This window comes from Pan paniscus, chromosome 23 (genome assembly GCF_029289425.2).
Source record: "Pan paniscus chromosome 23, NHGRI_mPanPan1-v2.0_pri, whole genome shotgun sequence".
NCBI classification, from domain to species: domain Eukaryota; kingdom Metazoa; phylum Chordata; class Mammalia; order Primates; family Hominidae; genus Pan; species Pan paniscus.
The window spans coordinates 35,430,736-35,452,301 of NC_085927.1; the positions used below are offsets into that span (position 1 = coordinate 35,430,736).

At 46.7% G+C, this 21,566-nt stretch overlaps 1 long non-coding RNA gene across 4 annotated transcripts; it reads right to left on the minus strand.

Moving 5' to 3' along the window:
- Nucleotides 1-3,873: 3,873 nt before the first annotated feature.
- Nucleotides 3,874-21,015, minus strand: LOC117977465 (uncharacterized). Of its 4 annotated transcripts, none has more exons than XR_004668633.3 (5): nucleotides 20,837-21,015; nucleotides 20,577-20,729; nucleotides 20,016-20,139; nucleotides 17,869-18,060; nucleotides 7,576-13,109 (listed from the first exon to the last, which is right to left on the minus strand). It is a non-coding gene; the product is annotated as an uncharacterized LOC117977465 (long non-coding RNA). The 4 variants fall into 4 exon arrangements; XR_008622482.2 differs by having other exon boundaries at nucleotides 19,003-20,139; XR_010111740.1 differs by lacking the exon at nucleotides 7,576-13,109 and adding an exon at nucleotides 3,874-7,568 and having other exon boundaries at nucleotides 17,869-20,139.
- Nucleotides 21,016-21,566: the final 551 nt, after the last annotated feature.

A 21,566-nucleotide genomic window follows, 5' to 3' on the forward strand; every position in this document is an offset into this window, starting at 1 on the left:
ATAGTTTGTTCCTTTTTAATGCTGAGTAGGAGTCTAAGTATGTAACCTTCTGAGTCTGGCTTCCTGAGTTCAGTGTAACAATGTTGTAATTCATACCAGTTGCCTTATGGATCAATAGTTTGTTCCCTATTATTGCTGAATATGATTCCATTTATGAAGGTATCACAATGTGTTTAGCCATTCACCAGTTGAATGACAATTGGGCTGTTTCCACGTGTGTGTGTGTGTGTGTGCGCGTGTGTGTGGTGTGTGTGGTGAGTCAAACCAGATGTTTCTGCTTCTTGCCAATGATGAATAAAACCAGTATAAGTATTTGCATACAAATTTTTGTTTGAACATAAGTTTTCATTCCATTTAGATAAAAACCTAGGAGTAGAGTTTGCTTGATATGCATAAACACATGTTTATTAGAAATTGCCAAATGGTTTCTGGAGGGGAGGCTGCTGAGGGTGGGGACATTGGGGTATAGGAGAGTTCTGTTAATGAAGCTTCCACCAACCCAGCTGGAAAATGGGACTGTGTCCTGGCACTGAGGTGCCCAAGCCCCGTGCCCAGACCTGAGCTAGACAGGGTCTCAAGATCACAGTCAGTCAAGGGTAAGAAGCGGCATCTTCTGCTCCAGAAGCTTCTGTTCCTGCAGGCCCTGCCCCCTCCTCAGGGCTCCGCAGGAACTGTTCAAAATGCTGGGTGCTGTGCAAACTGTAGGGCACAGCCAGACACTTGGAACTCAGAGGGACCCAGGGTGGGCAGCATTGGCCGAAGCTAGAAGTGGGTCCCTACAGGTCACACCCCACCTGCCGCCTCCAGACCCTGGACATTTCAGGGGGGGCTGGGCCAGTTACAGGGAGGGAAAGGGAAATAGGGACCCTTTGAATTGCTGCGCTGGGACCCTAAGGTCTTGGGTAGTAACAAGGAACCTGGAAGCATAGCTGTCCCCAAGAGGCCTTCCTGGGTCCCTCCTCCATGGACAGGACTTAAGACTGGACAGTTACTCATCCATTTTTCCATCAGTCTGTCCATACATATATCTGTCCCTGCACACACACACACCCATCCTTCCACAAGCCCTTTGAGGCCTCCTATATAGGAGGACCTATACAGGGCCCTCAGCTCCTGATGTCCCGGGCAAGGCAGGATCAGCCTAGCCCAGCCCCAGGTGAGACCTGAAGTGTGCCTGCTCATGCACCGTGGGAGAAGGGGGCTGTGGCACTGGGGTCCCCTGGGAGTACTTGTCCCTGACTAGTCCAGAGCTCAGGCTGTACATGAGACCCTCTGTGAAGACGATGAGGGGCAGGGGATACTCGGGATCCCATGTCAGCAAAGGTGGCCTGGGGGCCATGGCAACCTCAGACAGGCCTGGGAGCTTGAACCAGGGCTGGAGGGCAGAGGGAGGAAGGGCATGCTGGAAGATGGGTGTGAGCAAAGGCACAGGAGTGACCTCAGCGCCCCTTCCCTCAACAGGGATATGGCAGGTGCACATGGGCCCCCGCGGAACCACCCTGAAGGATCATCTCAGAGACCCTAGAACCTGTCTGTCATGCCACCTGCCCTGCCACCCTGCTCACCACCCAAAAATTCCTTCCATTCTGCCGCATGGCTGGGCCCTGCACTGGGCCAGGCCTTCACGGGGGCAGGGGACAAGGGAGAGAGGGGGTCTGGGCCGTGAATGGGACACAGGCAGTGACCACCTGGTAAAGAAAACTGAATGAGCAGAGGATGCAGGGAGGCAGGTCCAGGGCAGGGCCCTGCAGGGTGCACAGGAGTTCTCTGGGGTGGATGGTAGACCAGGTCTGTGAGCACGCACGCTGGGCTGGGCCAGCAGGCTGACGTGTCCTAAGCCCCAGAGCCCTGCAGAGGGGCCGGAATAGGGCCCAGAGGGAGCAAGGCTGAGAATAAAGGCCCTGAATGCCTCAGATCTGGCCAGATCTGCAACTCCTAAAGGTAGCTGCATCCTGTGTTGAGACGCTATTGAGTGGCCTTATTGTCCCTGTACATTTATAAAATACGGGACATGTGTTGTCCGGCTGAGCCACTCAGGGATTCTGTGGGGTTCACAGCCAGGATCATGGTCCCATTTCACAGGTAGGATAACAGGCTCAGAGCAGTTAAATCCCAAAGAGGGAGGCAGAGCCAGCTCAAGGGTGCCCTGACTTTCAGCCCAGGGCGTCCCAGCTGACAAATAGGGAAACCGAGATCAGGAGAGGAAGGGGCCTGCCCAAGCTCACATCGGAGCACACCTGTATGGAGCACACCTGTATGGAACACACTTGTATGGAGGGTGCCTGTATGGAGCACTGCCCTCTGCCAGGCACCAGATATGCTCAGGTGGGGTGACCTCCCTTTACCATTCCCCAGCTCTGACCCCATTTCAGGGATGCAGAAAAGAGGCCTCAGAGCAGAGTAAGGCCGAGTCAGGGCTACAGAGCCCGATGGCCACCCCTCCCCTGAACGGCTAGGAGGAGGGAGGGCAGCTGGCAAAGGCCTGCAGGAGCCCAGAGCGTGTTCTTCCAAGTGGAGCCTCTGCTGTGGGAGCCCCAGCCACAGGGTCAGACAGAAAAGGGGTCCCACCCAAGCTCAACCCTCAGCAGCCCTTGACCTTGGGCAGTTTGACTCCCTTCAATGGGCCTCAGTTTCCTCCTCTGTACAGGGCGGGTGATAACAGTTTCTCCCCACAGGTTGGTTTGGGGGATTAAATGAGAATGCCTAGGGAGTGCCAGGCCCATGGGGACCCTCACCTACCCCCAGCCATTGCTGTTCTCTCCTCAGTTCTTGCCTGGGCCTGTGGGTGACACGCTGTGTGATCCTGGGCAAGTGCCTTTCCCTCCCTGGGCCCAGCCTTCACTCTGGTCAAGGAGAAGCTGGGTCAGGGACCTGAGGACCAGCCATTCAGGAAACCAGTAGATTCCTGGGTGAAGGGGTTGGCCAGGGAGGCCTGGAGGGGCAGCGAGGTCTGAGGTGAGAGTAGGGTGGGGGCCAGGCCAAGGGATGGGGATGGGGGATTCACCTTCCCAGCTCTGGTGGCCCTGCCTGCAGCTGGCTGACCTTGGGAATCCCCAGGCTAAGGTTAATCTTAACATTGACCTAAACCAGAACTCAGGGTGACAAGGGAAAAAACTAAGGCAAGAAGAAGCCAAGGCTGCCGCCTGGGATGTGGGACAGGAGAAAAACAAGACAGTTGTGGCCAGGGAGAGGGGGAGCGTATTTCAGGGCTGCACTGGGTGTTCATGCAGCTCACAGGTGAGGGTGGAACAGCCTTCTCCCTACATCCCACCCGCTCCCAGCCCCAGCCCCCCACCAGGCCTGATGCTGCCCCCTGGCTGCCTTCCCACACCTTGAGCTCCACCTTGGGTCCTGGAGCTCTGGAGGACCTGACTTCAAGGGATCTTACCTACCCCTTCCTCTTTGACTAAGGAGAAGCAAGAGGTGCAGCCTTTTCCCAAGTCTCCAGACTCTTTATCCCATCTCATCCCCTAGCTTAGTGCCTGGCGCATACATGGTTCCCAATAAACAGTTTGTTTATTTATGTACTTTTCTTTTTTTTCTTTTTTATCTTTTTTTTTTTTTGAAACACCGTCTCTTTCTGTCACCCAGGCTGGAGTGCAGTGGTGTGATCATAGCTCACTGCAGCCTTGACCCCCAGGGCTCAATAGATGCACTGACCTTAGCTTCCTGAGTAGCTGCACAGCTGGGCCTATAGGTGCTTGGCTAATTTTAGATTTTGTTTTGTACTGTAGAGACTGGGTTTCACCATGTTGCCCAGGCTGGTCTCAAACTTCTGGGTTCAAGCACTTCACCCGCCTCGGCCTCCCAAATTCTGGAATTATAGATGTAAGCCACTGTGTCCAGCCAACAGTTTAAATGAGGGAGGGAGGGAAGGAAGGAAGGAGGGAGGGAGGGAGGAAGGAAGGAAGGAAAGAAAAGAGAGATGGGTTGGGTTGGTCAATGAAAGTTATTACAAGAGACAAAGAAGGACATTATATATTGATAAATAAGTTACTTCATCAAGAAGATTTAACAGGCTGGGCGCTGTGGCTCACGCCTGTAATCCCAGCACTTTGGGAGGCCAAGATGAGCAGATCACGAGGTCAGGAGATCAAGACCATCCTGGCTAACACGGTGAAACCCCATCTCTACTAAAAATACAAAAAATTAGCCAGGCGTGGTGGCGGGCACCTGTAGTCCCAGCTACTCGGGAGGCTGAGGCAGGAGAATGGCGTGAACCCGGGAGGCAGAGCTTGCAATGAGCAGAGATCATGCCACTGCACTCCAGCCTGGGCGAGAGAGCTAGACTCTGTCTCAAAAAAAAAAAAAAAAAAGAAGATCTAACAATTAGTACATGTGCATCTAACTACAGAGCCCCCCAAGTATAGGAAGTAATGACTGATGGAATTGAAGAGGGAAACAGACAGCTTTGCAATAATAGTTGCAATACTATACGATCAATACTGGCTAGAACAATGAGACAGAAGATCAGTAAAGAAGTAGAGGACTTGAAAAATACTATAAATCAGCTAGACCTGACAACATCTACAACAGACTCACAGAATACAGATTCTTCTCAAGTACACATGGAATATTCTCCGGAATACACCATGTATTAGGCCATGAAACAAATCTCAGTAATTTAAAAGGACTAAAATCAGAATATCTTCTCTGCAGTAGAATGAACGTAGAAATCAATAACAAAGGAAATCTGAATTCAGGAATATATAAAGATTAAACAACACACTCCTAAACAATCAACGAATCAAAGCGGAAATTACAAATGATGTTCGAAAATTCTTTGAGATAAACGAAAATGGAAACACACACCAAACTTGTAGGAGGCCATGAGACCAGTGCTCAGAAGAAAATGTAGAGCTGGGAGGCCAAGGTGGGAAGATGGCATGAGGCCAGTAATTTGAAACCAGCCTGGGCGACAAAATGAGACCCGATTTGCACAAATAAAAATAAAAACAAACAGGTGGGTGCCATGTACCTGTGGTCACAACTACTTGCGAAGCTGAGGTGGAAGGGTCCTTGAGTCCAGTAGATCAAGGCTACAGTGAGCTGTGATCGTGTCACCGCAGTCCAGCCTGGATGCGAGACCCTGTCAAAAGTAGAAAAAGAGAGACAGAGAAAGAGAGAGAGGAAGGAGGAAAGGAAAGAAGGAGGGCAGGAGGGAGGGAGAAAGAAAAAAAGGGAAGGGGAAGGGGAAGAGGTAGGGGAAGGGAAAGGGGAAGGGGATGACCTCTGAACTGCAGCCCTGAGGCTGGACTGGGGAGAACTGGCCTCACAGGAAAGAGAAGAGGTGTTAGGGCCGGGCGCGGTGGCTCACGCCTGTAATCCCAGCACTTTGGGAGGCCCAGGTGGGTGGATCACAAGGTCAGGAGATCGAGACCATCCTGGCTAACATGGTGAAACCTCGTCTCTACTAAAAATACAAAAAATTAGCCAGGTGCGGTGGTGGCTGCCTGTAGTCCCAGCTACTCGGGAGGCTGAGGCAGGAGAATCACTTGAACCCGGGAGGCAGAGTTTGCAGTGAGCCAAGATGGCGCCACTGCACTCCAGCAGCCTGGGCGATAGAGCGAGACTCCGTCTCAAAAAAAAAAAAAAAAAAAAAGAGAAGAGGTGTTAAATGGAATCAGACTCTCAGAAAAGACAGAAAGGAGATGAAGGGAAACATGGAGAAATGACTAGGACCCACTGTGGAAGCCTCTTGTGTGCAGCAAAAATGATGTAATGGGATAATGAAGGGACAGTTTCTATCTCCTACAGAGCAGGATTGCCCCTGAGAGCTCGAGTGAGAGGACAGGCTGTGGGTTCCTGGGATTTCAGACATTTGCAGCGGGAATGCAGGGATGTAAGATGATGTGTTTTCCAGTCCCCTGGCCAGCAATGATGCTTCTCAGTTATGAACGTCCCCCATGGAGAGTCCTAGGGTCTTCCTGTCTGAGTCAACTTGTCCTCTCAGTTCCTCCTCCCTAGATCTCTTTAGAATTATTTGCTGGGTTAGGGTTTCCTGAGAGTGGAGAAGGAACTATGGATGTCCCCCTTCCTCCCTCACCATGGTCAGAAGTCTGGCCAAGGCCACTTCATTAAGGGACAGGGGACCTTTCCTATCTCCTCAAGGGTAGCCTCCTGAGTTGATCTGATCCCCAGGTTTAACCAGAACACACTAGAACTTTTCACACCATCTGCACATGGAAAATGTGTGTTTGTTAATTGACTTATGAAGCCACCTAGAAAGATTAGCTATAAACAATGTGTTTATTTAATTTTAGGATATATTTGTTAGAGGCAACTGGCAGAAAGGTGAACTTTTCCATCACTTAGACCTCGAGTCACCAGCTCATGCAGCAGTGATTGCTCGGGTGACTCTGAGTGACCTGTTCTACCTCTAGAACCAATGTTTCTGGTTAGGCTAAATGGAGGAAATAAAAATTCTCCAACCATTTAATTAAGATTCACTGGGAGGCCGGGCATGGTGGCTCACGCCTGTAATCCCAGCACTTTGGGAGGCCAAGGTGGGTGGATCACGAGGTCAGGAGATCAAGACCATCCTGGCTAACACGGTGAAACCCCATCTCTACTAAAAATACAAAAAATTAGCCAAGCGTAGTGGCAGGCACCTGTAGTCCCAGCTACTCGGGAGGCTGAGGCAGGAGAATGGCGTGAACCCGGGAGGTGGAGTTTGCAGTAAGCAGAGATCATGCCACTGGACTCCAGCCTGGGCGACAGAGCGAGACTCCATCTCAAAAAAAAAAAAAAATATTCACTGGGAAACAGTACCCTGAGTGCTTAGAGCTGCATTCTTCACACAGAAGACACAGTAAGAGTTAGGGAACCTTCTCGGGGGATAAATACACACAAATTTTCACCACAGCAATCAAGAATATATATTGGGAATCTGATTCCAGCCTCTAGGGAAGCTGAAAAATCCAAAACCAATCTCATTAAACTATTTCATCTACTCATTGGAGGAGCTCCAGTTCTTATAAGACTGCCAACCCTTCCTTCTCTCCCTCTCCTCACCCTCCACCCACAGGACAGGGCTGGGCACACAGAGGAGGGACACTGAGGACCTGGGTGGTGGAGACCCTGGCTTTCCTCTCTTCTCACCCATGGGGGGCTCTGCTTATCCTCATCTTTTCTTCCCCAGTTAGGGTTCCCTGGGAGCCTGCGAGTTGTCTGGGGACCTTATCAACATTTACACAAATGCCCCAGACTCTGCTCACCTCTTTCAAAGGGGCTCCTTCCTGTGAGCCTGCAATGTCTGTGTGATTGGGAGGTGTCACCCCCAGGCCCTTAAACCAGAGTGGCCCAGGTCTGAGGTTCCTCTATGAGCTTTGGAGATGAACGAGGCCTCTGCTTTGATAGGAATAGATCCTGTTTATCAAGGCATTTAAAGGCCAGACATTCCTTTCTATGTTAGGGGTCCTGAAGAGTTGTTTCAGAGTAGATGAATGACTGTCACATCCTCAGTGGCCCTGCCACTCTGACAGATGAGTAGTCACTTGTCATACATCTTATTCACTTGGACTTCAACAATGATGTAATTTGATTTAAAAAATCATTGTATTCATGATCTGAAATGGAAATAACAGAAAGTACAAATAGTATCATTTCAACCACTAATTAAGCAAGTACAGAAGAAATCTATGACATTTGAGAAGAATCTTCTGCGTACAGTAGCACCTTCCTCCTGATTTTAATGTGAACCACCACCAGCTGTTTTAAGACTATCTCTCATTAAACTGAATAAGAGGTCAGCAGCAAGGTTATTGAGTTACTGATGTTTTCCACTGTGATTCATTTTAATGTATAATTTATTTCACCATGAATGTAAAAAGTGTGATTTTCTCCTTTATATATTATATTTTAATAATAAATTGAATTTTTAAAAAAATGCGGCCTGGTGCAGTGGCTCACACTTGTAATCCCACCATTTTGGGAGGCCAAGGTGGATGGATCACCTGAGGTCAAGAGTTCGAGACTAGCCTGGCCAACATGGTGAAACCCCGTCTCTACTAAAAATACAAAAAAAATTAGCCAAGCGTGGTGGCACTCCCCTGTAGTCCCAGCTACTCAGGGAGGCTGAGGCAGGAGAATCACTCAAACTCAGGAGGCAGAGGTTACAGTGAGCCAAGATCATGTCACTGTACTCCAACCTGGGCAACAGCGGGAGACTCTGCCAAAAAAAAAAAAAAAAAAAAAAGCATCATCCTGCTTTGATAAGAGATGTAAGTCTGTTCTTCAGGATTTCTAGGAGTAGGAATCTTATTGTCTTGTGTAAAACTCTACCGGGGCAGGCATCAGAATCGAGGCGTGACCTTCTCGCACCCCTGGACTCTTTTTGACTATGTGAACTAAAACATGATGAGAAGCTGTCATTTTTTTTTTGAGAAAAAAAATTCAAAATTTATTTTCCAACAGACAGACAGCATCAGCAGGTACAACTACAGGGGTTTCTCCGTAGATCATACATTCACAAGGCATTATTAGCTCAACAGTGAGAAAGCCACTGGTGTGCTTTCTGTAACAATATCCACTTCACAGTATAAACGGTACTATTATCATGTTCACTTCAATTCCAGAAGGAAAGGCACAACTTGGCAAAAAAAAAAAAGAGCGGGGCGGAATCCTAATGTCAGGTGCAACGATGAAGGGACAACACTTTGGCTAATCGTCTTGGATGCATATTTCCGTCAGGACCTTCCACATACAGAGGAAAGACTTTTCTCCCAGAAGTTAGAGTTTTTTTCTTTCTTTCTTGTTAAACCTTTCTTGTTAAACGAAGAGCAATGTTTCGTTTGCTCAATATCACATATACAAAAGGAAACGACAAAAAAAAGGCATCACAAAATCATCTTGAACGTTCACCTCTTCCCACCAATACATCAACTCTTAGGTTTTAGACAGGGCCTGGGAATACTTCAGCGGTCTTGAAATAGGAAAATAGACAATATGGCTACAAAAAATAAAAAATAAATGAGGTAGATAAATTAAAGCTTTCTCACCCAGGACGTGCCTGTTCTAACTTCGTAGCCTTCATGAAATATTCAGCAAGAAAACAAAACAAAACAAAAAATCTTCATAATTACTTGGCCTAAGTCGCACAAGGAAATTCAACAAAAACAATCAGTATGTGAACCTGTGATGGGAAACACGCCCTTCCACGAGTTTCTTCTCGAGCATGAAAACCCCATTCTTCAATAGAGTAGGCACTGGCAAACTAAGTCACCTGAGATTCCCCACTCAGGTGCCCACCTCTTCTGGGGTTTGGGAAGCGGAAGGCATCTAAGAGGTGTGGGGAAAACATTGGCACTCTCGGGGCTCCAACTGAACTGTAAATAAGCAGCAACACACACATTGACTCCCTAAGGACTAACATAAGTCCATTTGAGGGCCTCCTACTTAAGGTTCTAAGGTTGAAGCAATTTTATAATTCTACAACCCTAGTTTTTTGTTGTTCCTATTTTAAGGACATTAAAAAAAAAAAGATGGGGACAGGGTTGGGGCATATAAAACAGGTCCCTAAAAAGATGATAGACCTTGTCCTTTTACCCATGTCCAGTTACCAATAAGTAGACAGTAGCCCTCTCCCCTCAATTAGGCTGTGTAGTTGTCTTTTCCACTGTTGTTCAGTAAGTTCCAACGATTCTACCTTGAAATAGGTAACAGTCTTTGGAAAAAGTCATTCTAGGTTGTACAAAGGTTCTATGTATACGTCTGTTACAAGTAACAAAGCTACTTTGCAAGACCTGAAGAAGCTGTCATTTTTAACTCCCACAGTGACAATTTCCCCACAACTGAATTGTAATCTTGAGTGATGCACTTCCCAGAATGTTCTGAACAAGGCCTGGTGCCGTCTCTGCTGCAGTCCCTGGAGGGAGAGCAGGGGTCTCCTTGGGGCCGCCCTGGAGTCTCTGGGGCAAGAGGGAGCCTCCCAGGGGGAGGATGACAGGTCTGCTCACTTGCAGACTGGACACAATTCCTTATAGGCTGCCCTCTGGATGTGAGTTCTAGAGCCACAGGTAATGTAGCAGCAGAAATTCCTCTGAGATTATGTCTGTGTATAGTTGTGTTGGTTTGAAAAGTGTTTTGGTCATTTGAATCTTCATATTTAGTAAACAAACAAAAATAAACTGGAAAAAATTTCTGAATTTGTAAAGCAGTATCAGTGGTGTAGATACATTTTAACAGCAACAAAGTAAGAGACGGGCCAGCATCTGGGGGGCCAGCAGGTTTTGTCTCACTTCCCCGCCTGCCTGTGTCACTGTGAGAAGCATCACTGGTCCAGGCATACAGTAATAGCCTTGTCCTCTAGCTGGGCCCAGAGACATGAAGAATCCCTGCGTTTTCAGAGGCATCTTTGGTTCCAAAGAAGCAGCTGGGGATGCTGGAGCCCTGGTGCTTATTTGAATGCCAGTGGTAGCTCAGGAGATGCTGGGGAGGGCTCCCTGGCTTCTGCCATCTCCAGTGTATCCCACAGTCACCAACACTGAAGCCACTGCTCAGGGTGCAGGGGAGTCTGGCAGATGCTACCGGGGTTGCAGAGAGGGAGGGCAGCTGAGTCAGCACAGGCTGGAGAGGGAAACTGCAGACACAGACAGTCATTGGTGCTGCGTCAAGGACCAGGGTAAAGATTCTCAGGGCCAGACCCAGAAGAGATGAAAACAAACTGGGGGCTGCCCTGGGTCTCTGAGGCCTGTCCCTACCTGTGCAGTGAGAGAGGGACATGAGGAGGAGAGGAATCCAGGCCGTGGTGGAGACAGCCCTTAACCCTCACAGTGGGGCTGGGCTGTCCCAGGCTTGTCTAATTTCCCTCCTGCTCCCAGGGAAAAGAAGGGGCTGTTCATGTTAATTCACTCCCTCCCCTCCTGGATCCCTCAGACCCTGCCTGATCACTGATTCAGGAGCCTGAGAGGGGACTTGAGGACAGAGGAGGCTGAGAGAGGGACTGCTCTGAGTGCAGGCCCAGCAGCGTTGTGCAGGGGGACACACAGCTGTTAGAAACACACACAGGACCCTGCCAGGCCTTGAGAGCACCAGGCCATTGGGTCACATTCTGAGCACAGGGGACAGCTCTGACTCTGCCAGCTAGAGGCCAGTGGAGCTCACCCAGTTGTGAGCAATCCCCAGACAGGGCCTGGGACAGGGCACAGCACTCCTTACTGGTCACAGGCCCATCTTCAGTGTCCTCAGGGTCCGGGTACTTAATGCCCCAGGACGTCCCACCATCATTCAACACACAGTCCCCCAGGCCTCTGTGTAAGCAGTATGCTTAGGTCTCATTTCACAAATATTGATGAGCTCTCTGTGATTTCAGAGGCTTGCAATACAGAGAGAGAACTTTTCAATCCACAGACAATCCTATGAATATTAGGGGCTCAAGAAAACATATAAAGCAGTGGGGCGCTCTGGCCTGGCGCGGTGGCTCATGCCTGTAATCCCAGCACTTTGGGAGGCCGAGGATGGTGGATCACCTGAAGTCAGGGGTTCAAGACCAGCCTGGCCAACATAGTGAAACCCTGTCTCTACTAAAAATACAAAAATTAGGCCATACGCGGTGGCTCACGCCTGTAATCCCAGCACTTTGGGAGGCCGAGCTGGGTGGATCATGAGGTCAGGAGTTCGAAACCAGCCTGACCAACGTGGTGAAACCCCATCTCTACTAAACATACAAAAATTAGCCAGGCATGGTGGTGTGCGCCTGTAATCCCAGCTACTCAGGAGCCTAAGGCAGAAGAATCGCTTGAACCCAGGAGGCAGAGGTTGCAGTGAGCCGTGATCATACCACTGCACTCCAGCCCGGGCGACAGAGACTCCGTCTCAAAAAAAAAAAAAAAAAAAAAAAATCACAAAACAAAACAAAATGAAACAAAAAACTCCCTCTCTTCTCTCCTTCCTCCCCCTCGTCATCTCTAGTTTCTGTCTCTTTGAATTTGCCTATTCTAGACATCTCATGTAAGTGAAAACATGCAATATTTGTCCTTCTCTCCTTGCCTTATTTCATAGCATATTTTACAAGGTTCATCCATGTAACAGCATATATCAACATTGAATTCATTTTATGGCTGAATAGTATCTGTTGCATAAATACACATTATTTGACTTGTCCATTTATTTGTTGATTGATACTGGGTATCCATCAAGATTTTCTTGTTATTTCCATCTGTTCGCTACTGTGAGTAATTCTGCTATGAACTTTGATATGCAGATATCTGTCTGAGTTCCTTCTCTCTCTCTCTCTCTATATATATATATATAAATATATATATTTACATATTTATTTATATATATATTTATATACCTTACAGTGGAATTATTGGGTCATACGGTGGTTTCATGTTTACAGTTTTGAGGCTCTACCAAACTCTTTATCACAATGGCTAAATCAGTTTTTCCTCCAGCAATACATAAAGTTTTCAATGTCTTGACATCCTTGTGAACAGTTGTTATTTTACTTTTCCTTTTTTTTTCACTATAACCTTCCCAGAGAGTGTGAAGTGATGTCTCACTGTTGTTTTGATACGTACTTCCTCATGCCTAATGATGTTGAGTATCTTTTTTTGTACTTACTGGGCCATTTGTATATGTGTTTGGAGAAATATATACTCAAGTCCTTTGCCCCCCGAGCCCCACCCCCGCCTTTTTTTTTTTTTTTTTTGAGACAGAGTCTCACTCTGTCGCCATGCTGGAGTGCAGTGACTCGATCTTGGCTCACTGCAACCTCCGCCTCCTGGATTCAAGCGATTCCTCTGCTTCGGCCTCCTGAGTAGCTGGGACTACAGGCGTGCACCACCACGCCTGGCTAATTTTTTTTTTTTTTGTATTTTAGTAGAGATGGGGTTTCACCATGTTGGCCAAGATGGTCTCCATCTCCTGATCTTGTCATCTACCTGCTTTGGCCTTCCAAAGTGCTGGGATCACAGGTGTGAGCCACCATGCCTGGCCCTTTGCCCATTTTTTAACTGGGTTGTTTACTTGTTTTTATTGTTGAGTTCTGGGGTGCTTCACATACTGCGGATATAAATTCCCTTGTCAAATATATAATTTGCGAAGGTTCTGTTCCATTGTGTAGGTTGTCTCTCTGCTTTCTTGACATTGTCCATTGATGCACAGTACTAGGCAAAAAATGTTCATTACATGTTACAATATGATATATATGTTAACAGTTATAAAATATAGCTAATAATTCAAACATATTAATAATCACTTTAAATGTGCATGGTCTATATACACTAATTAAAAGACATAGACTAGAAGAGTGGATAAAAATAATATGCAAATATGTGTTCTCTACCAGAAACCCACTTCAAATATAAAGACTCAGAGCAAAAGAAGAGAGTTTTTTTTTTTGTTGTTTGTTTGTTTGTTTGTTTTTTTGAGATGGAGTCTCACTCTGTCGCCCAGACTGGAGTGCAGTGGTGCAATCTCAGCTCACTGCAAGTTCTGCCTCCTGGGTTCATGCCATTCTCCTGCCTCAGCCTCCCAAGTAGCTGGGACTACAGGTGCCTGCCACCAGACCTGGCTAATTTTTTTATATTTTTTAGTAGAGACGGGGTTTCACCGTGTTAGCCAGGATGATCTCAATCTCCTGACCTTGTGATCTGCTGACCTCGGCCTCCCAAAGTGCTGGGAATACAGGCGTGAGCCACCATGCCTGGCCAAGAACAGAGATTTAAAAAGACAGACCACTGGGTGTGGTGGCTCACGCCTGTAATCCCAGCACTTTGGGAGGCCGAGCCGGGCGGATCACCTGAGGTCGGGAGTTCGAGAGCAGCCTGACCAACATGGAGAAACCTCCTCTCTACCAAAAATATAAAATTAGCTAGGCCTGGTGGCACATGCCTATAATCCCAGCTACTTGGGAGGCTGAGGCAGGAGAATCACTTGAACCCAGGAGAAGGAGGTTGTGGTGAGCCGAGATTGCACCATTGCACTCCAGCCTGGCAGCAGAGCAAGACTCCTCTAAAAAAAAAAAAAAAAAAAAAAAAAAAAGGCAACATTGTGGGCCATAAAATAATACCACAACTTATTTAAATGAATGAAATTTCTAAAATATGCTTTCATAGCATTACAAAATTAGACTAGAATTCAGTAATAGAAAGATAAATGGAAAACCTCCAAATATTTGGACATTAAATCATGTACTCTGCAAAACACATGGATCAAAGAAGATGCCTCAGTGAAGTTGTAAAAATACATATATATTTTTTGAGATGGAGTTTCACTGTTGTCACCCAGGCTGGAGTGCAGCAGTGCAATGTTGGCTCACTGCAATGTCCGCCTCCTGGGTTCAAAGCGATTCTCCCACTTCACCCTCCCGAGTAGCTGGGTCTACAGGTGCACACCACCACACCCAGCTAATTTTTGTATTTTTAGTAGAGACAGTGTTTCACCATGTTGGCTAGGCTGGTCTCGAACTCCTGACCTCAAGTGATCTGCCCACCTCAGCCTCCCAAAGTGCTGGATTATAGGCGTGAGCCACCGCGCCAGGCAATTTTTTGTATTTTTTAGTAGAGATGGGGTTTCAAAATGAAATAAAAATGTACCTTGTCAAGATCTGTGGGATGCAGTCAAAGCAGGGCTCAGAGGGAAATTTATAACTGAATGCCATGTGATAGAAAATAAGAAAGACCTAAAGTCAATAACCTAAGCTTTCACATTAGAAAACCAGAGAAAACAGAGCAGTGTTATAGAAAGCAGACAGAAGAATAGCAAAAGCAATAATTATTGCAGAAATCAATGGAATGAAAAATCAAAAATCAACAGAGAAAGTTATCAAAACCAACAGCTGTTTCTATGAATAGATAAAAAAAAAATCAATAAACCTCCAGGCAGGCTAACCATGAAGAAAGGAAGTCATAATGTACTAATAACTAAAAGAGAGGTCATCATTTGTGATTCTATGGGCATTGAGAAGACCATGAGGGAATACTCTGAGAAAATCTATGCCCAGAAATTTGATAAGCTTAGGAACCAATTCCTTCAAAGGCAGAAACTATAAAACTCACCAAGGAGAAATTGATAAACTGAATAGACCTGTATCAATTTTAGACATTGAATCAATCATTAGTAACTTTTCCAAAAAAAAAAAAGGCACCAGGTTTAGATGGTTTTACTGGTAAATCCTACCAAATTCTTTTTTTTTTTTTTTGGAGATGGAGTCTTGCCATGTTGCTCAGGCTGGAGTGCAGTTGCACAATGTTGGCTCACTGCAGCCTCCACCACCTGGGTTCAAGTTATTCTCCTGCCTCTGCCTCCTGAGTAGCTGGGACTACAGGCATATGCCACCACACCTGGCTAATTTTTGTATTTTTTTTGTTTTTTGAGATGGAGTCTCGCTCTGTCGCCCAGGCTGGAGTGCAGTGGCGCGATCTCGGCTCACTGCAAGCTCCACCTCCTGGGTTCATGCCATTCTGCTTCAGCCTCCCCAGCAGCTGGGACTACAGGCGCATGCCGCCACGTCTGGCTAATTTTTTTTTTTTTTTGTATTTTTAGTAGAGACAGGGTTTCACTGTATTAGCCAGGATGGTCTTGATCTCCTGACCTTGTGATCCGCCCGCCTTGGCCTCCCAAAGTGCTGGGATTACAGGCATGAGCCACTGCACCCAGCCTAATTTTTCTATTTTTGGTAGAGACAGGGTTTCACTATGTTGGCCAGTCTGGTCTCGAACTCCTGACCTCAGGTGATCTGCCTGCCTCAGCCTCCCAAAGTGCTGGGATTAAAGGCATGAGCCACCGTGCCCAGCAACCCTACCAAATTCTTATGTAGTCTTATCATATAAGTAAGTGATAACAATCCTAAGTATTTACCCAGTTTAATTAAACAATTGTGTATGGGCTGGGCCTCCCTACTCGGGAGGCTGAGGCAGGAGAATTGCTTGAACCTGTGAGACATTGGTTGCAGTGAGTTGAGATCGCACCACTGCACTCCAGCCTGGGCGACAGAGCAAGACTCTGTCTCAGAAAAAAAAAAATTATGTCTGTACTAAAAAGTCCACTGGAATGTTTATGGTAGCTTTATCCATACTGCCCACATTGAAAGCAACCTTGATGTCCTTCAGTAGGCGAATGTACCAACAAACTTTGTTACACTGATCAATGGAATATTATCCAGTGATAAAAAACCACTGAGATACATTTGGATTGGATTTATTAATCTCAGTTACCTACTATTCTGACATTTTAGGAAGGAAGTAATTGTTTTTAATGATGGATAAACTTGCGTGGTGTTTCAGATCTTATGATGCTGAGCAGGTTCTGCATTGCGCTAATGTCTAATATAATTTTATATTTACAAACATACCTGCTACCCGGAGATTAATTTAGTCCATATGGACTCTTGACCCCTCTTGAGACTGCAACATACGCACTCGTAAATCAGTGTGTTTAGACTTTTCAAGTATCTAACTCATTTCTAAACATGTACCATGTTTATAAACCTCTTGATTTCCAGCAACATATGATAGAAAACACCTGCTATTAAAAACACTTCACAGCTTCTACTCAGTGTCACCCATTGCTGTCGTGAGAGACAACACAGCGATATCTCATATGTTGCAAGCTTTCAAGATAGCCTGAACTTAAAAAGTTGCTCCATTGGTTGTATCTGATGGACCTAAATTTGCCTCCTAGTTCACTTTGTGTCAAGAGCCAAAACTGTGAACCTAACTTTCTCTTACTTGCAGGCAATAACTGAAAATAAAGATTTATTTTCATGCTAACTTCTTAAAAGTCATAAAAACAATAAAATAGGATCCTGAAAAAAAAAAAACGTTGAGATAAAAAGGCACAAATCAATATGAAAATGTCATAAATGTATATTATAAGTGAAATAAGTCAATCTGAAAAAGCTGCATACGCTATGATTCCAATTACATAAGCTTTCGGGGAAAGAAAAACCAGAGGGACAGTGAAAAGATCAGTGGTTGCTGAGGGATCTGGAAAAAGGGGAGAGTAGTTAATAGGTGAAGCTCATGTAATGTTTAGGGCATAAAACTATCTTGTAATGGTAATGAATGGCATTATTAGTTTGTCAAAACCCTTAGACTACCAAAACACAGACTGAATCTTAATGCAAACTCTGGCCTTTAGATACTAACAATGTATCAATAATGGTTCACTCATTGTAACGCATGGACCACACCCATGTAAAAGGTGGTTAAGAAAAGCAAACTTTGGGGGGAGGGTCTGAGAATTTTCTGTACTCTCTTCAATTTTTACATTCATCTAAAACTGTCCTACATAAACTCTCTTAATTTTTAAAACTCTGGCAACACTGTTTCAGGAAGAGATCCATCTCAGCTAATGTCTAATGATCAGCTAAATGTTAAAAGTTTCAGTTGAGATGTTTTCTATTTAAAGTGAATGAAACTTTTAGTTGTAAATATGCCATTCCTTCTGTAGTTGTAGTAGTGGCAACTGACTAAATAATTTAAACGTGCACACATGAAATAAAAGAGAAATATGACACAGCATTTTAAAAGTTTTGTCTAGGCCAGGCATGGTGGCACATGCCTGTAGGCCCAGCACTTTGGGAGGCCGAGGCGGGTGGATCACCTAATGTTAAGAGTTCGAGACACCTTGGCCAACATGGCGAAACCCCATCTCTACTAAAAATATAAAAATTAGCTGGGCATGGTGGTGGACGCCTGTAGTCCCAGCTACTCAAGAGGCTGAGGCAGGAGAATAGCTTGAACCCAGGAGGCAGAGGTTGCAGGGAGCCGAGATCGAGCCACTACACTCCAGCCTGGGCTACAAGAGTGAAACTCCAACTTAAAATAAATAAATAAATCAAGTTTTGTCTTAAACATGAAATGCTTAACCAACTGGAATCACTCTGCTTGAATGCACTTAATAACAGAATAGTCACAGTACCTTCAATTGGTATGCACACTGTCACTCTTTGCCTAGTCAGAACTTTTCGGACCCTCTGCTTCCAGGGAGAAATAGTCTGCACTGATTCCTGATGAGTGCTGTTGGGCCAGAAGTTCTCGGATGCTCAGCTTGGAGTCAGCAGAGGCTCCGCCAACTCCTCAGGAATTACTTGTATGTTCGGGATGCAAGATCCTGGGAAATTACAAAAAAGATAGCTGTTGAAATCTTACAGGCAGAAGACCATAGATAAATTAGTAATACTTTACTCACAGATCAAACTTTTATTTTTTTTTTTTTGAGATGGAGTCTTGCTATGTTGCCCAGGCTGGAGTGCAGTGGTGCAGTCTGGGCTGATTGCCATCTCCGCCTCCTGGGTTCAAGCCATTCGCCTGCCTCAGCCTCCCAAGTAGCTGGGATTACAGGCATGCGCCACCACGCCTGGCTAATAGTTTTGTATTTTTAGTAGAGACAGAGTTTCACCATGTTGGCCAGGCTGGTCTCAAACTCCTGACCTCAGGTGATCTAGCTGCCTCAGCCTCCCAAAGTGCTGGAATTACAGGCATGAGCCACCACACCCAGCTCACAGATCAAACTTTTGATCCAATATTTACCACCTGCTTAGCACAGCCACCTGAATCAGAGAGTTAGTCCTTACAGAGAGATTTTTTTTTTTTTTTTTGAGATGGGGTCTTGCTCTATTACCTAGGCGGCCGTGCAGTGGCATGCTCATGACTCACTGCAGCCTCGAACTCCAGGGCTCCAGTGATCCTCCCACCTCAGCCTCCCAGTTAGGTGGAACCACAGGCACACACCACCATACGGGGCTAATTTCTAAAAGTTTTTTGTAGAGGTGGGGTCTCCCTAAGTTGCCCAAGCTGTTCTTGAACTCCTGCCCTCAAACTACCCTCTTGCTTTGGCCTCCCAAACTGTTGGGATTACAGGTGTGACCCACTGTTCCTGGTCCTCCTAGAAAGACCTTGCAGTGTGGGTAGCACTTAAAATGGAACAGATGATGTAGGCAAATGCCTTTCTTTAGATGATGCAATGTGGAAAGGAAGCAGAGCAGACTGACCAAGAGCATGGAGCCTGGTGCCTATGGCCTGGGTTCAAATCCCACTGAGAAGCTGTACATACCTAGGAATGTTACGTAAATCTCTCTGTGCTTCAGTCCCGGTTCTGAGATACACGAATGTTAGGCCGAGCGTGGTGGCTCACACCTATATTCCCAGCACTTTGGGAGGCTGAGGCAGACGGATCACTTGAGGTCAGGAATTCGAGACCAGCCTCATCAACATGGTGAAAACCCGTCTCTACTAAAATACAAAAATTAGCCGGGCGTGGTGGCAGGCACCTGTAACCTCAGCTATGTGGGAGGCTGAGGTAGGAGAATCGCTTGAACCCAGAAGGCAGTGGTTGCAATGAGCCGAGATCCCTCCATGGCACTCCAGCCTGGGCAATAAGAGTGAAACTCTGTCTCAAACAAACAAACAAATAAACAAAAAACAAATGTTAATATGGTCCCTCTTATGATATAAGGCTAACATTGAATTCTGGTAAAGCCTTAAGAAGACTGGTGCCGGCCAGGTGCGGTGGCTCATGCCTGGAATGCCAGCACTTTGGGAGGCCGAGGCGGGCAGATCATGAGGTCAGGAGAGCGAGACCATCCTGGCTAAAAATGGTGAAACGCTGTCTGTACTAAAAATACAAAAAATTAGCCAGGCATGGTGGTGGGCCCCTGTAATCCCAGCTACTTGGGAGGCTGACGCAGGAGAATCGCTTGAACCCGGGAGGCGGAGGTTGCAGTGAACTGAGATCACGCCACTGCACTCCAGCCTGGGTGACAGAGCGAGACTCCGTCTCAAAACAAAACAAAACAAAACAAAAAAGAGAGAGAGAGAACTGCATTAATACAGATGGTTCCATATTTTCTCCAGGGATCATCCGACTGAGGAGGTGGGTGGCGGGGTGTGGGACAAAATGGAGATTATGGTATTGTTCAAAACAGAGGATTTTAATGTGGTCTCCAGTTGGATAGAAGTTGTGTGTACATGTGTTTGTATTATCCATACACACAGAGACACTGTTCTGAGTTCCTCATGTATATTAATCTGTATTTTATCCTCTCAACAACTCTTATGAGAAGGTACTTTTCTGCAGATGGAGAAGCTGAAACACGCAGAGGATTCACTGCCTGCTCCAGGTCACCAGCTTGTAAGTGGCTGAAGCAGGATGTTAACCCAGGTGGCCTGGCTCCAGAGTCCATGCACTGAGCTAGAACAAAGAAGACAGAAAAGAGGGCACATTCAGCTTGCTGGGCTTTCCTGTTCATGCTCACTCTGTCTCTCCGGAAGAGGGTCACCTTTTCCTATCCTCCTGTCTTTGGACTTGAAACTCCATGATTTGGGCCTTTGTATTCTGGTACTTGCACCAGCAAACACAAAGGATTCTCAAATCTTGGACCTCAGACTGGGAGCTGCAGTGAAAGTTTCCGTTGTTTTGAGGCTTTTGCACATAAACAAATCCACATGGCTGGTTCCCCTGGGAGCCACACTATTGCTGCTTTTTCTCATTCTCCAGCTTGCAGATGACCTGCTGTGGGACTTTGCCTTGCAATTAGGTGAGCCAATTCTCCCTATAAATTCCCATTTACAACACACACACACGTATACACACGCACACACACACGTATATACACACACAAGACTTACTTATCCTGAATACATATGCACCCAACAGTGGAGCAGCCAGATTCGCAGGTACTTGAAAGCTGAGATGGGAGGATCACTTGGGTCCGGGAGGTTGAGGCTGCAGTGAACTGTGATTGCACCACTGCACTTCATCCTGGGGGACAGAGTGAGACCCTGTCCAAAAAAAAAAAAGGGAGCTTCACAGGGGGAGGTCCACATGCATAGGTTGGGGAGTTCCTGCTCCCTGGTGTCCCACAAGGCACCCTTCTACCCTACCTGACCTGGGCTTATGCTGACCATGAGGTGAATCATCCTGCACTGTGCACTGTGACTGGCAGGGGGCGCTGAAACCGCCTTTTCTGCCCCACATGGTGCGCATGCGTATTCTCACCGCAGACGCTGCGTGGCGTGCGTGGCGTGCGTGGCGTGGAGTCCAGAATGAGAAGAAAGAAGGCGCCACGGCGGCTTGGGGACCACTTGGAGCTCCGTCCTGGGGAGAAAACAGCTCACGTCTATGGCCCTGACTGCTTATGCGGGAGCTGCGTGCAGCTCAGCTTCTCCGGGGCATTTTTTTCTACACGGTGAGTACAGAAGTTTGTTTCCTCGAACGTTCCCTTTATTCTCATCTTCTCACTAGTTTTCCTCTTTCTCTTATAGTATTTTAATATTTGTTTTACCATTAGTTTTGTTCCCTGAGGGCTTTTGAGGGTGGGAAGCGTAGCAGACTGTGGTATTTTTAGGGTTTGAGGAGTTTTTCTGAGGGAACCTGTCCCATATAGATGGGGAGAGAGGAAGGGGAAGCCCGGCCCAGGTGGGAGTGGGGGCCAGGTCTGGGTTTTTGGCCGCCTCCTGTCCAGGCCTCAGACGGAGGAAAAAAGATGCCAGCTGCCTCCAGGATTTGATGAATTTTTAAATTTGCCTTCCCGCCATCGGGACAAATCGGGACTCTTTCACCCCCCTCCAACCCCTGCCCCCAGGGAAGCCTATGTCCCCTTCTGTCCCTCTGGTCAC